The following is a 15145-nucleotide window of genomic DNA, read 5'->3' on the forward strand; positions in this document are numbered from 1 at the left end:
TAATTCTGGTGACCCGGCGACAGGCACCAGAGATGAGCTCCGACTCTGGCCCTCATCCAGTGGCAGCCACCCTTAAGTGTCATTTGGGGGTGCCAATTTGACCCCCTCCCAATAGCAGGATGTAGGTAGTGCCAGGGCCAATGCAACCAGGGTGCTAGGATTTGGGGGGGGCGCCATTTTCTTCGGCAGTGACTGCGGCGGCTGGATCTTCGGACGCCACGGTCTCTGCCGGCATTTAGGCGGAGGGAGCTGGGGCAGGGGAGCGTGGGGAGGGCCGCCTGCAGCAAGTAAGGGGGGTGCGGCACGCAGGGGAGTGCCCTGCCCCAGCTCACCCCTGCCCCACCTCTTCCCCTAGCACGCCGTGGCTGCTTTACTTCTCCCGCCTCCCAGGCTTGTGGCGCCAATCAGCTTAGGCACCGCAAGCCTGGGAGGCGGGAGAAGTGAAGCAGCGATGGCGTGCTCGGGGTGCTCATGCTCGTGCGCAGAGCTGGGGTGGGGGGGCGCCTCAGGGCAGAGGGTGGGGGATGAGGAGCTGCCGCAGGGGGGTCGCCTCAGGGCGGAGGGTGGGGAGCTGCTGCAGGGGGGCGGGTATGCCTCAGGGCGGGGCGCGGGGGGGAGGGCGCAAGGTGGAAGTTTCGCCTAGGGCGCAAAACGTCCTTGCACCGGCCCTGGGTAGTGCTCTGCTCCTGGGTGCACAGCGTGGCCCACAGGACCAGTGGGACACTCAGAGGGGAACAGCAGGTCAGGATCTAGCTCTGAGCAGGCAGCTGTGCTTCCCAGGCCTGGCAAGTCTCACAATGGTATGGCAAGTCTCAGGTTAGCTGGTGTTTTCTGAAAACCTCAGCTCCTGGAATTAGGTGATTACCTGGCCTCTCCACCCTGCTGCTTGGTGTATGTGTGTGAGTGTGTGTGTAAAGTAACTTTCTGTTGGTCATGATTGCACAGCAAAGCTTAAAAACACGAGTTCCTAAATTGTTGGCAACCTTTCAGAAGTGCTGTGCCAAGTCTTCATTTATTCACTCTAATTTAAAGTTTCGCGTGCCAGTAATACATTTTAACGTTTTTAGAAGGTCTCTTTCTATAAGTCTATAATATGTAACTAAACTATGGTTGTATGTAAAATAAATAAGGTTTTTAAAATGTTTAAGAAGTTTAATTAAAAATTAGATTAAAATGCAGAGCCCCCCCCCCCCCCCGGACCAGTGGGCAGGACCTGGGCAGTGTGAGTGCCGCTGAAAATCAGCTTGTGTGTCGCCTTCGGCACGTATGCCATAGGTTGCCTACACCTGTCCTAAAGGTTCAACCTCTAGAAGGCAAATAAAATAACCCAACATGTTTATTTTGAATTTTTGGAGGCCCAACTCATCATAACTTTTGAGCTCTAAAAACTTGCAGTATTGAATCACTACAGCCAAAGAGCAACCTGGAAGATTAGTAACCTTTCTCCCAGATACCATAGAAAATGAGCCACTCAGGCACTAGTTGCAGGAACTGGGGAAATCTGGGCAGAACTATTAGAAGGCACTACTATGTGTTCCCAAAGTCACTCCATCCCCATGAGTGAGAGGGTCTTCTCTCAACTATTATTATTTACTGAGCACCAACTGGTGTTCTGAGCAACAGAAATCTAATGAGACAGGCTTTGTGCTGTAAAGAATATCTCAGACACAGCCAGTACAGCACATGCACACACATACACACCATGCTCACTGAGGTGCATGAATCATGCTTAAAAGGCTTTGCAGGAGGGATCTGAAGGAGAGGGAGAAGCATGGACAAAGTGAGGGAGTATAAGAGCAGCATGGAGATGAAAGAAGGGGAGGGAGACAAAGGGGCAACTCAAGGGGAAGTTTTGGAGAGCGGGTGTTTAAATGCAGGCAAGCAGAGATGGAGGAATGGCCGAGGTAGGGTTGACAGACTGTATCAAGGGATGGGCCAACCACGCTGGAAAAAATAAGAACATCTCAAGCATCTCATCAAATGAACTGAAATGAACTAAAAATAATTTCTGGTGACAAATATTTCTGATATATTCCACAATCTTGCTACCTCTATGCACATCCTGGTTTCTTCCAGAAGTAAAAGCTGAAATAAACTATTTTAGGATTTTTTCTAACACCTATCACCATAATGCTGAACCTGCAGAAGGCCAAACATATGAGAAGTCTTCTATGGTCTCTATCACTTCAACCTACCATGGCTGTTTCCTGTGCACTCTGCACCTTTACACTTGGGAACTCTGCTTGTCAGTAGCCACAGTTTGTTCATAATCTGTAGCAAATGCACATACTGTTCTTTCCTGTTGTTGTTTTCCTTAATCTAAAATAAGTCACGTGACTGAAAGGACATTTGGCTCATTGTATGTGAAGAATCAGACACTTATTGAACTAAATCTCCACATGTTTGGAGGTTCCCCCATTGTCAGTTGAAATAATACATTTTAAACTCATTGAATTAATAAACATATGTGACCACTGAAGAGGCTCTGACTGGTCATCGGAAATATGACTCCCCCCAGTCAGGAATGTGACCTATAGTCTGCATCATCTCAAGCTTCTTTCTTACACTTACCCAGAGGGGAGTTAAGAAAATCAGCCACATGACACTTTTTGCACATAGCAATTCTTTCTTAGTGGAAATAATTAAACAGACACGGTCTAGTGTTCCGTGCCATGTGTGACACTAGGTTTCTGGGACTCAGTCCACGTCTCAATGGAGCAGAGTTCACAGCACAAAAAACCATTATGGTTGGCACTAATTGGCTCATGTTGGTAGCCTCAATAGAGGGACCAAGCTCTGAAGATAGTACCCCTCTCTTGCCCACAGAGATGTCTCTCATAGTCAGGGCTGAGCCATATTGGCTGGGGGTATTGCGTAGGGGAAGTTTCTGCTACCACTGCCCATACTGTACTTTCTGCATGAATACAGAGGACAGAAATGCCGTGGGAGGGACGGGGCAGCAAACAGTTTTGTTCACCAGGGGCCTCATCCATAGATTCTAAAGTTAGAAGGAACCATTGTGATTATCTAATCTGATCTTGTATATAGTATAGGCCATAGAACTTCCCCAAAATAATTCCTAGAGCAGATCTTTTAAAAAATTCCAATCTTGATCCTGTTCCTGCTCCCAGAGAAGTCAATGGAGAATTTGCTATTGGTCTTCATGGGAGAAGGACTGAGTCCTAGAACGTTCGCTACCACAAGCAGTTGTCCATCTTGCTGATGTTTGACAAACTTCCAGCATGTGCATGGCTGCAGCATTCTTTTTGACCGGTAATGTGAACTTTTTAACCAGAGTGTACATGTCCTTGCATGTATGAGGTTATTACAGCTTGTCATAGATCCCAGAGCCAAGGGGGTGAAGAAAATTTCAGGGTAAGGTTGGTTAGATGTAGGAACTTAAGAAAATGGCCTGTTGCAGCAATGCTTTGCAGCTTTTTACCTTCTTTCCCAACCCCGCCTCCCTGCGCTGCCCTGCTCACAATAAAACAGTGCAATGATATGCTTTCTAGAGAGAGTTCATCATGGGGACCTGAGTCACAAGTTGAGTTTAAAGACAAGAACTGTGAATTGCAGTTTTGCTGCTGGTTTTTAAAGCGGGTGGCATTTCAGAGATGCTCATCCATTGCCCATTCCTCAATTCACCACAGTCCACCTGCCAGCTCAAATGTCAGGAGCGATATGATACATAGAAAAAAGTTTGTCTGTTGAGACCTCATTCAAAGCCCTATGAAGCTGACGTGAGGACCAATGGTTCATTTCCAGGAGCCTTTGTGCTTAGGGCCCTCAGTCAGCAGAGACACTTAGGGCTGGTCCACACTAAGAAGCGGGGTCGAACTAGGGTACGCAAATTCAGCTACGTGAATAGCGTAGCTGAATTCGAAGTACCCTAGTTCGAACTACTCACCCGTCCAGATGCCGCGGAATCGAAGTCCGTGGCTCCAAGGTCGACTCCGCCACCGCCATTTGCAGTGGTGGAGTACCAGAGTCGACCGCGGCGCTTCCGGAGTTCGAACTATCGCGTCCAGATTAGACGCGATAGTTCGAACTCCGAGAAGTCGAACTCACCGCGTCGACCCGGCTCGTAAGAGTAGACTAGCCCTTAGTCGTCAAGGCTCCATCTGCTCTGTTAAGGCCATTCGCTTCAGTTCTGCTCCCCTGAATTCCCATTGACTTCAGTGGTGCAGGATTAGGCCTTTTGATGGGAAGAGAGACACACACACTGAAAGGATGAGGTTGCCATTGGCAGATTGCTGCCATTTCCTGCATACAGCCCTGGGGACTCAGTTACCAGTGACACTTCCTTTCAAATGGTCACATAATTGGTATTTGGTACACCTTGCTTGGAAACCAAGGGAAGCTACTGACTGAGACACAAAGCAGGATGGAGCCATACAATTAGCACAGCCAACCTCATCTATTACTATGTATATTAAGCTCCCAAGTGTACTATGTTTATAAATATAATAATGTTAATAAAGGATATTCATGGGATTACAGGCTGCTGTGAACATCTGTCTTTAAGGGTCCTGGGCAGAGTTACCACACCAGCTCTCTCAGAAAGGAGAAGAAAAGGAGGAGACGCAGCATGAAAAGTAGCAGCTACATAAAATAGTGACCTGGAACCAGAGGAGGCCATTTGAATACTGTTCTTTACCATATCTAATTATACCAGAATAAAAGAAACACGTTGGAATTAAAATCCAACAAAATTGGAGCAAACAGTTTTTTATACAAAATAGAATTAACAAGTGGAACTCACACATGATATTATTGAGTCAAAATAGCTTAGCATAAATGCATAAAAGGTTTAGTATCAGAGGGGTAGCCGTGTTAGTCTGGATCTGTAAAGAGCGACAAAGAGTCCTGTGGCACCTTATAGACCAGGGGTCAGCAACCTTTCACGAGTGGTGTGCTGAGTCTTCATTTATTCACTCTAATTTAAGGTTTTGCGTGCCAGTAATACATTTTAACATTTTTAGAAGGTCTCTTTCTATAAGTCTATAATATATAACTAAATTACTGTTGTATGTAAAGTAAATAAGGTTTTTAAAATGTTTAAGAAGCTTCATTTAAAATTAAATTAAAATGCAGAGCCCCCCTGGACCAGTGGCCAGGACCCCGGGCAGTGTGAGTGCCACTGAAAATCCGCTTGTGTGCCGCCTTCGGCACCTGTGCCATAGGTTGCCTACCCCTGTTATAGACTAACAGACGTATTGGAGCATGAGCTTTCGTGGGTGAATACCCACTTCGTCGGACATCTGTTAGTCTGTAAGATGCCACAGGACTCTGTCGCTTTATAAAAGGTTTAGACATTTATAATACAAGAGTGCTAGTGTCTTCAAAGTTAAGGTTTGACCCAAGCTCTCATGTTAAGAGCCAGTATTTCAAAGTGTTCTAAAATCCACATGTATATTCCATTTGTCCTGAAAACTGGCATGCCTTATTGGGGCTCAGTTTTGAGTTATTGGTGCCAAATTTGGGGTCATTTGGGTAAGGGGTTCCAGAGATACCCTGGAAAAAAGGACCTGTCACTCTATTCTCACAGTCTTTTATGCTTTATTGCACACATCTTTAGCTGAAACTATGGCATTGACCTGCCCCACAGTGTCCTAACCCATCAGATTTGACCTTAGTGACCATCAGGCACCCAGTTCCAGGTATGGGAAGCAATACTTAAAAAATGATTAGAGGGTCTGTCTCACTTCTCAGGGATGTGCACCAATAAAAGTTATTTGCACATGTGCCACAAGATCAGTGTGCCTGGGAGCAGTGCTGTGTGGTGACTACCTGAGGAGGAGTTCAATTCATGTTGCAGCTGGGGACCATGCAGTAATCTTTGAATCCAAGCAGGACCCAAAGACTGTGATTTCCACTCCTGCACAACATGGATTTTCTGAGAGTGTGTGGCATGCACATTATTGCTTCTGCCTGACATCAGGGAAGGTTTGCCCAAAGTGCAGGCAAAGTGGAGACACACCAGAGCCAATGTTTGAAAGTGCTTTAAAATCCACCTGCATAGGGAAATTGTCTTTAATAGTGATGTGTACCACATCAGTAGCTGGGGTATACTGTGGTGCAAAGTTAGGGTCATTTAGTCAAATGAGCCATGAAATACAGCTCCCCCTCAATAATTAGCTGCTTTAAAAATGGTCATAGATACATAGATTTATGGATTTCAAGGCCAGAAGGGACCACTGTGATTATCTATTATCCTACATTTCCAGCATAGCATAGGCCAGAGGACTTCCCTGAATTAAGTCCTGTTTGAACTAGAGTAGATCTTTTAGAAAAACATCCAAGCCTGATTTCAAATTTGCCAAAGAAGGACAATGTACCATAACACCTTGGTAAATTGTTCCAGTGGTTAATTACCCTCACAGTTAAAAACTTCTACTGTACCTTATTTCCAATCTGAATTTGTTTAGCTTCAACTTCCAGCCTTTGGATCGTGTTATATCCTACTCTACTAGACTGAAGAGGGCATTATCAAATATTTGTTCCCCATGTAGAATCATAGAATTATAGGGTTAGACGGGACCACAAGAGTAATCTAGTCTAACCCTTTGCCAATATGCAGGATTTGTTGTGTCTAAACCAGGGGTGGGCAAACTATGGCCCGCAGCTGGATCCGGCCCACCAACCGTTTTAAGCCAGCCCTCGAGCTCCCACTGGGGAGTGGGATCTGGGGCTTGACCCGCTCCGGCACTCCAGCTGGGGCACATTGTCGGAGGCCACTCCACGCGGCTCCCAGAAACCACGGCATGGCTCCCCTCCAGCTCCTAATGTGCTTTAATGGCCCCGCTCTAATGGCCCCCTCCGGTGCTCCAATGGGAGCTACAGGGGTGGTGCCTGCGGACAGAGCAGCAGGCAGAGCTGCCTGTCCGCGCCCCCACATAGGAGCTGGAGGAGGGACATGCCGCTGCTTCTGGGAGCTGCTTGAGGTACGTGCCGCCTGGAGCCTGGACCCCTGAGCCTCTCCCCATGCCCCAACCTCGTGCCCCAGCCCTGATCCCCCTTCTGCCCTCCAAACCCCTTGATCCCAGCCCGAAGCACCCTCCTGCACCCCAAATCCCTCATGTCCAGCCCCACCCCAGAGCCCGCACCCCCAGTCGGAGCCCTCACCTCCCCCCCTGCACCCCAACCCAAATGTTGTGAGCATTCATGACCTACCATACAATTTCTATTCCCAGATGTGGCCCTCAGGCCCAAAAGTTTGCCACCCTGGTCTAAACCATCCAAAAGCAATGGCTATCCAGCCTCTATTGGAAAACCTCCAGTGAAGGAACTTCCATGACATCCTGAGGCAGTTTGTTCCATTGTCCTACGGTTCTTACAGTTAGGAAGCTTTTCCTGAGATTTAATTTAAATCTGCTATGCTGTAGTTTGAGCCCATTGCCTCCTGTCCTGCCCTCTGTGGCAAGAGAAAACAACTTTTCTCCATCTTTTTTATGTTAGCCTTTCAAATATTTGAAGACCACTATCATGTCCCCCCTTATCTCCTCTTTTCCAAACGAAATATACCCAGTTCCTTCAGCCTTTGCTCATATGACTTGTGTTCCATCCCTTTCATCATCTTTGTCGCTCACCTCTGCAGCCTTTCCAGTTTCTAGGAGTGCTTTGCCAGCATACCATAAAGGTGTAGTTACTGGCAAAGGGCTCCTAATGTAGATCTGGCTTGGGTCTCTCTGCCCTTCCCCTTTCCTGCATCCAGTTGGTAGATGCACTCCCCAGAGCCCATCGCCTACACATCTTCTCCCCATGGCCCCTCTAGCCCTACTGGGGGCATGGAGGATCCAGGAAGAGGACAGTAGCTGTGGGGCAGTGAGGTATATCCAGGAGCCCCCATAGGGATCCCTTAATCTTGCACCTCTCACTATCACCGCTTCCTCAAAAAACCAAGGCAAATTCATTGCCCCAAACCTTCAGGCTGGGGCATCACTCAAAGAGGGGAGAATTAAGGTTGTGGGAGCCTCTTGTAGGACACATTACCTGAACTCTTTATTTCCTGGTTTTCAGAGGTCTGAATTTAGCCACCCTCCATGTTCTGGAAGGGCACATGCCAGTGCTGGGCAACCGTAACTGTACATTTCAAAGTTCTGCTGGGCACTGAGAATGTGTTGCCAATCCCAACCATTCACAAATCAGGAGTCTGGCCCCCAAAATCATGAGATTAAAACCTCATAAATGTTGGTTGGTTTTATTTGCCTCCTGGTTTCTGAGCATTTACAGTTCATTCAGGCTACAGTTCAAGTTTTCCTCTGCAACTACAAGGGCTAGAAATTATACTGTGTGATACAGCATAGCCAGAGAGCAGCAGGAGAGTGTTAGAAGGGAGCCTTATTCCCAGTAGAGGGAAGAAAGTTTGCTATAGATTAATTAAAGCACCTGAAGCCAATTAGAGCACCTGAAGTCAGTCACCTGATAAAAAACCCCTGCTTCAATCAGACAAGGGAAAGGAGCTGAAGCAGAGTGGATGGGTGTTGGAGCAAAGAGCTGTTTGGAGGGAAGCAGAGGAAAGTTTGCAGAAGTGCTGTGGTGGGCTAAGAAGACCAAGACCCCAGGTAAAGGGACACCTGGCTTGTGCAGAATGAGGGCAGGAAGCCCCACAAGCTGAAGCGCAGGAGAGGGAAGTAGCCCAGGGGAAGGAACCACTAGTTCAAGTGGTTTACCAGTATCCTAGGGCCCCTGGGCTGGGACCCAGAGTAGAGGGTGGGCCCGGGTCCCTCCCCACTCTTCTCCTCTAGGACACTAGTGGGGTAGTTAATATCCCAGTTCTGGGGCAAGCAACAGTGCCCTGAAACCCACAACCCCAAGAAGAGAGAGTGCAAGACCCATCATAGTAGTGCCGGCAATTTGCCACAACTGTTTAAAAAGGAAAATTGAAATTCTCATGTGCCTCCAAGTGGCTGTAAGAAAAAAACAAATATTGCAAGATCCACCATAAAATCTGAGAGCTTTCAACACTATTCAAGAGAGCGTTAGAACTGGGTGAAGCAGACATCTGTTCCCCTAGTGGAATGGCAGCATCTGGAGGGACAGTTGCAGCCATTCAAACATTTTACAACACATTCATACATTCTTAGATTTCAGAGCAAAGGGGGCCCAGTGGAATCCTCTACAATATGGACTTCCTGCCTAACACAGCACAGAAAGCAGGTATCCTGTAGCTACAGCTGAACCTCTTCTCAGATGACAGCTCGCTGGAATGAATGCCTGGTTCCATACAGCTACACCTAACACAGTGAGAATCAGAGAATATTAGGATTGGAAGAGACCTCAGGAGGTCATCTAGTCCAATCCCCTGCTCAAAGCAGGACCTACCCCAACTAAATCATCCCAGCCAGGGCTTTGTCAAGCTGGGCCTTAAAAACCTCTAAGGATGGAGATTCCACTACCTCCCTAGGTAACCCATTCCAGTGCTTCACCACCCTCATAGTGAAACAGTTTTTCCTAATACAGTAACTCCTCACTTAACATTGTAGTTATATTCCTGAAAAATGCGACTTTATGTGAAACAATGTTAAGTGAATCCAATTTACCCATAAGAATTAATGTAAATGGGAAGGTTAAGTTCCAGAGAATTTTTTTCACCAGACAAAAGACATTATATACAATTTTAAACAAACAGTTTAATATTGTACACAGCAATGAATGATTATGAAACTTGGTTGAGGTAGTGGAGTAAGAGAGTGTACTATTTCCCAGGGAGTGCCTTGCTGCTAAATGATGAACTAGCACTTGGCTGAGCCCTCAAAGGTTAATATGCTGTTAATGTAGCCTCACACTCTACAAGGCATCATGGATTGAGGCAGGAGGGAGGAAACACAATAGATGCAGGGCAGTGGCTGCAAACACTTCCCTGCAAAAACTGAACATGATGATGAGCCCACGCTCTACAGCTGGAGCGCCCCACTCCCTCCTTCTGACAGCACATGCATGGCTACACAGTGCTGATTTTCCAAAGTGCTGGGGGGGGGGTGCATGCATGAGTGAGAGAAAGAGATGTGCATTGCCCCTTTAAGTACACTGATGCCACTTCAAGTATGTTGCCCTTTTAAGCAGATCACCCAGTTCAGACAGGAAGTAACAGCTTCCAGCAAGCTCCCTCCTTTCTGTCTTTGAGCCCTGTCCTCCTCCTCCGCTTTGTGGAGACGAGGTACGGAGCAGGGGGACATCCTGATATCAGCACCCCTCTCCCCCAGCAAGCAGGATGCTCCCAGGAGCAGCTCCAAGGCAGAGGGCAGGGCAGGAGAAGCAGGGAAGTGGTGGGAGGGACAGCTGAACTGCTGCTGGGCAGCTGCCGAGCCACATACCTTACAGGGAATTTAGGGGAGCTGATGGGGGGGAGGGGTTGCAGGCCCCCCCCTGGTTCTAATCCACACAAGGAGGGGCTGCTCTTCCAGAGAATTCTGCAAGCAGTGGACAAAGCAGGCATCTGCCAAACGACATTATAAGGGAGCACGACACAACTTTAAACAAGCTTGTTCCCTAATAGATCAGCAACGAAACAACGTTAACTGGGACAATGCTAAGTGAGGAGTTACTGTATCCAACCTAGACCTCCCCCACTGCAACTCAAGACCATTGCTCCTTGTTCTGTCATCTGTCACCACTGAGACCAGCCTAGATCCATCCTCTTTGGGACTCCCCTTCAGGTAGTTGAAGGCTGCTATCAAATCCCCCCTCACTCTTCTCTTCTGCAGACTAAATAAGCCCAGTTCCCTCAGCCTCTCCTCATAAGTCATGTGCCCCAGCCCCCTAATCATTTTCATTGCCCTCCCCTGGACTCTCTCCAATCTGTCCACATCACTTCTCTAGCGGGGGAGCCCAAAACTGAATGCAATACTCCAGATGTTGCCTCACCAGTGCTGAATAGAGGGGAATAATCACTTCCCTCGATCTGCTGGCAATGCTCCTACTAATGCAGCCCGATATGCCATTAGCCTTATTGGCAACAAGGGCACACTTGTTGACTCATATCCAGCTTCTTGCCCACTGTAATCCCCAGGTCCTTTTCTGTAGAACTGCTGCTTAGCCAGTCGGTCCCCAGCCTGTAGCGGTGCATGGGGTTCTTCCGTCCTAAGTACAGGACTCTACACTTGTCCTTGTTGAACCTCATCAGAATTCTTTTGGCCTAATCCTCCAATTTGTCTAGGTCACTCTGGACCCTATCCCTACCCTCCAGCATATCTACCTCTCCCCCGCAGCTTAGTATCATCCGCAAACTTGCTGATGTTGAACAAAACTGGCTCCAGGATCAACCCCTGGGGCACTCCGCTTGATACCGGCTGTCAGCTAGACATGGAGCCATTCATCACTACCCCTTGAGCTCGATGATCTAGCCAGCTTTCTATCCACCTTATAGTACATTAATCCAATCCATATTTCTTTAACTTGCTGGCAAGAATACTGTGGGACACCATATCAAAAGCTTTGCTAAAGTCAAGGTATCATGTCCACCACTTTCCCCATATCCACAGAGCCAGTTATCTCATCATAGAAGGCAATCAGGTTGGTCAGGCATGACTTGCCCTTGGTGAATCCATGTTGACTGTTTCTGATCACCTTCCTCTCCTCCAAGTGCTTCAAAATGGATTCCTTGAGGACCTGCTCCATGATTTTTCTGGGGACTATATTTGCCTTTTTCCAGTCAACCTGCCCTGATTGCCACGAGTTTTCAAAGATAATGGCCAATGGCTCTGCAATCACATCAGTCAACTCCCTCAGCACCTTGTGCATATCCAGCTTTTTTAAATAGCCCTTATCCTGTTCTTTCACCACTGAGGGCTGCTCACCTCCTCCCCATACAATGCTGCCCAGTGCAGCAGTCTGGGAGCTGACCTTGTCTGTGAAGACAGACAAAAAAAGCATTGAGTACTTCAGCTTATCCCACATCATCTGTCACTAGGTTGCCTCCCCCACTCAGTAAGGGGCCCACACTTTCCCTGACCACTTTCTTGTTGCTAACATACCTGTAGAAACCCTTCTTTTTACCCTCCACATCCCTTGCTAGCCGCAACCCCAATTGTGCTTTAGCCTTCCTGATTACACCCCTGCATGCTCAAGCAATATTTTATACTTCTCCCTAGTCATCTTTCCAAGTTTCCACTTCTTGTAAGCTTCCTTTTTGTGTTTAAGCTCATCGAAGACTTCTCTGTTAAGCCAAGCTGGTCACCTGGCATATTTGCTATTCTTTCTGCACATCGGGATGTATAGCATTGTGCTGGACACAACACAGCACCGAAAATGGCAAATGTCATTAGGGATAGGTCAGGTTTTGTTTGGCTCCTGGACCTATTGCCAGCTCTAGGGGGCAGAGTTAATGTTATATGGGATATATATTAACTCTTTATTTGCTGATTTGCAGAGGTTTAAGTTTAGCCTCCTGATTCCAGAAGAGCACAAGGCTGCACAAGACAACCTTAGCTCTATGTTAATAAAGATTTTGGCTGTGAATATGAATAAGAATGGCACTGGCAGGATGGGATTTCAAGGACTGTCACGTAGCATTGCCAACAGTTCCTTATTACAAGGGACATCCCCTTATTTTTCATCTCTGTACGACAAGATCAGGAGTTGCTGAGGGTTGCAAAAAGCAGCAAGAAACGCTCCTGGTGAATGTAGGTGAATCCTACTGTGATGGGGCAGAGTTGCCCTGCGCTGGTACCACTGGGATTAACCCTTCCTTCCTAGCAGAGGAAGCCCCGCCCCGGAAGCTCTGCTGGGCATGCTCCAACTGGAGAGCAGGTATAAAAGCCTGCAGAGCTGCTCAGTCGGGCTGACTGCTGGAGGGGAAGGAGGTATGCTGCCAGCTCCCGAGGAGGGACAGCCTGCGCTCCAGGATCTGGAGGCCAGCCAAGCTGAGACACACCCTGATGCCCAGACTGAGTACATCACAGGAGGGGAACAGACTGGAGGACCCCCTGAAGCGGAGAACCCAGCATTTATGGCAGGAAGTGACCCAGGGGAACTTTAGAGGCAAACGGCGTTAGAGCCACACAGACACTTGGCGTGTTGCAGGTGGATCCCCGCCGAGCTGGTGGCAAGGGGAACTTGCCTACCAGGGCCCTGGCTCGGGGCCCAGTGGAAAGGATGAGCCTAGGTCCCCCTACCACTCCCCCCCCATGGGGATTGTATGGACTCTGGCCATTAGGCCGCACTGCTCCAACGCGGGAAGCGATGTATATGGACCCTGGCCATTGGTCTACCCTGCCCAGCTGTTTGGGCTGAGTTATCCGGACTCTAGCCACTAGGTCCACTACCCTGACCAAGGGGTGATTGTGTGGAAGGAGGCCATTAGGCTGCAGCCATCTGCCCACAGAGAGATGGGTGTGTGAACTTGAGAGTGTCAAGGTTCTGACACCCCATCCCACCCCTGCCACAAAGGCGTGGTGGAGTGGGGTTCTAAGAAAACAGTCCCTTATTTCTGAAATATAATGTTGGCAAGTCTACGCTCATGCTTCAAGGCATAACCTGATCGCAAACTAGAGTAAGGACATGGGATGATATTACTTAGGGTTTGGCTACCCTTGAAACACTACAGTGGCACAACTCCAGTGTAGACTCTACCTATGCCAACGAGAGAGGTTCTCTTGTTGACATAGCTACTACCTCTCAGGAGGTGGATTACCTAAGTCAACAGAAGAATTCTTGGGTTGACCTGGCAATGTCTACACTGGGGCTTAAGTTGGTAGAGCTACATCTTTCAGGGATGTGGATTTTTCACACCCCTGAGAGATGTAGCTATGCTTATATAAATTCCTACTGTAAACTAGTCAATTGCATTATTGGTAACATAAGCATTGTCCTTTGACGCATCTCTCATTGTTTTCTGTCAGACGGGGTATTAGATCAGTGGTTAGGGTACTAGTCCAGCACTCAGGAGATGTGGGTTCAATTTCCTACTGTATCACAAATGTCTTGTGACTTTGAATGAGTTACTGAGACCTGGTCTCCATCTAAACATGGCTGACCTGGCTACATTGCTCAGGGATGGGAAAAATTGCACACCCTGTGCAAAGTAGTTAGGTTAACCTAATCCCTGCTATAGATGCAGTTAGGTCAACAGAAGAATTCCTGCATCAACCCATGTACTGCCTCGCACAGAAATGAATTACCTACATTAAAGGAAAAAACCTCTTTTGTCAATGTAGGAAACATCTACGCTACAGCCTCCACAGCTGCAATGCCATAGCTGTGATGCTGTAATGTAGACATCCCTTTAGTCTCTCAGTTCCTCATCTGTAAAATGGGGATATTAACACTTCCCTGCCTCACAGTGGTGTTGTAAGGATAAAAGTGTAATTGATTGAGAGGTGCTCAGATCCATGGTTATGAAGTGCCTTAGATAGATTGGTCTTTTTTATGCTATTAATGGGTTATTAAGTCCACAATGATGTGGGTATTGCACATTGAAAATCCATCTGTTTGGGGTTTCTGTACAAAGAACCCAAGTCACAAGGGGCCACCTGGGAAACTTCCATAGCATAGCATCCCATGGCTAGCTCAAGCAGGGATCGAGATAGAGGGCAGAGATACAAACCTAGCCAGGGGAGTGAAATTGACAGAGACTTGGTATGGCAAGTGCTGTTCCAGCCCCAGCTTGGAACCCCAGAGAAGAACAATCTAGCTGGTTTTTGGTGCCTCCTGTTTGTTGTTAACCCTTGGGGGAAGCTGCCATGGGGGTGCTGGAACAATTTTTATAGTGGGGGTGCTGAACCAAACTGTAAATCCTGTATATAATTGAAACCATTTCAAGCCAGAGGGTGCAGCAGCGCCTCCAGAGACCCTAGTTCCAGCACCTATGGCCACCACTCCCAATTTATGTGTGATCACATCCAGTTTCTTCAGATCCCCCACAGAAATGCAGGTCTCCCCATGGGTTGCCTCCTAATCCCTGATAGAGGAATTGCCATTTTATCCCTCCCCATCCTCATCTCAAACACTCTTCTGTCTCCCTGAAGCCGCTCCCTTGTTCCAGCCTATCTTGTCCATCTCCTGCCCCCTCTCCCTCCCTATCCCACAACATTCCCTACATTCCTCCCTTCCCTTCAGTGTCCTGTCTCATTCCTTTCCCTTCCAGCCCCTCCTATGAAGACAGGAGTTGCAGACTGGTGATCCATTTGATTTGATAGCATGTCTC

General features: G+C 47.8%; 1 protein-coding gene across 3 annotated transcripts in view; it reads right to left on the bottom strand.

Annotated features, from left to right (window-relative positions):
- Positions 1–15145, bottom strand: part of HDAC7 (histone deacetylase 7) — a 259876-nt gene that overhangs the window by 145241 nt on the left and 99490 nt on the right. Inside the window, exon 1 of one of the 3 annotated variants that reach the window (XM_044994612.1) lies at positions 7993–8009. The exons of the other annotated variants lie outside the window; for them this stretch is intronic. The gene's annotated coding sequence lies outside the window, so the exon portion shown is untranslated. Of the gene's footprint in view, positions 1–7992; positions 8010–15145 lie in introns of those variants that run through there. 3 annotated transcript variants of the gene reach the window in all.

The sequence above is a fragment of the Mauremys mutica genome, chromosome 20 (genome assembly GCF_020497125.1).
Source record: "Mauremys mutica isolate MM-2020 ecotype Southern chromosome 20, ASM2049712v1, whole genome shotgun sequence".
Taxonomy (NCBI): domain Eukaryota; kingdom Metazoa; phylum Chordata; order Testudines; family Geoemydidae; genus Mauremys; species Mauremys mutica.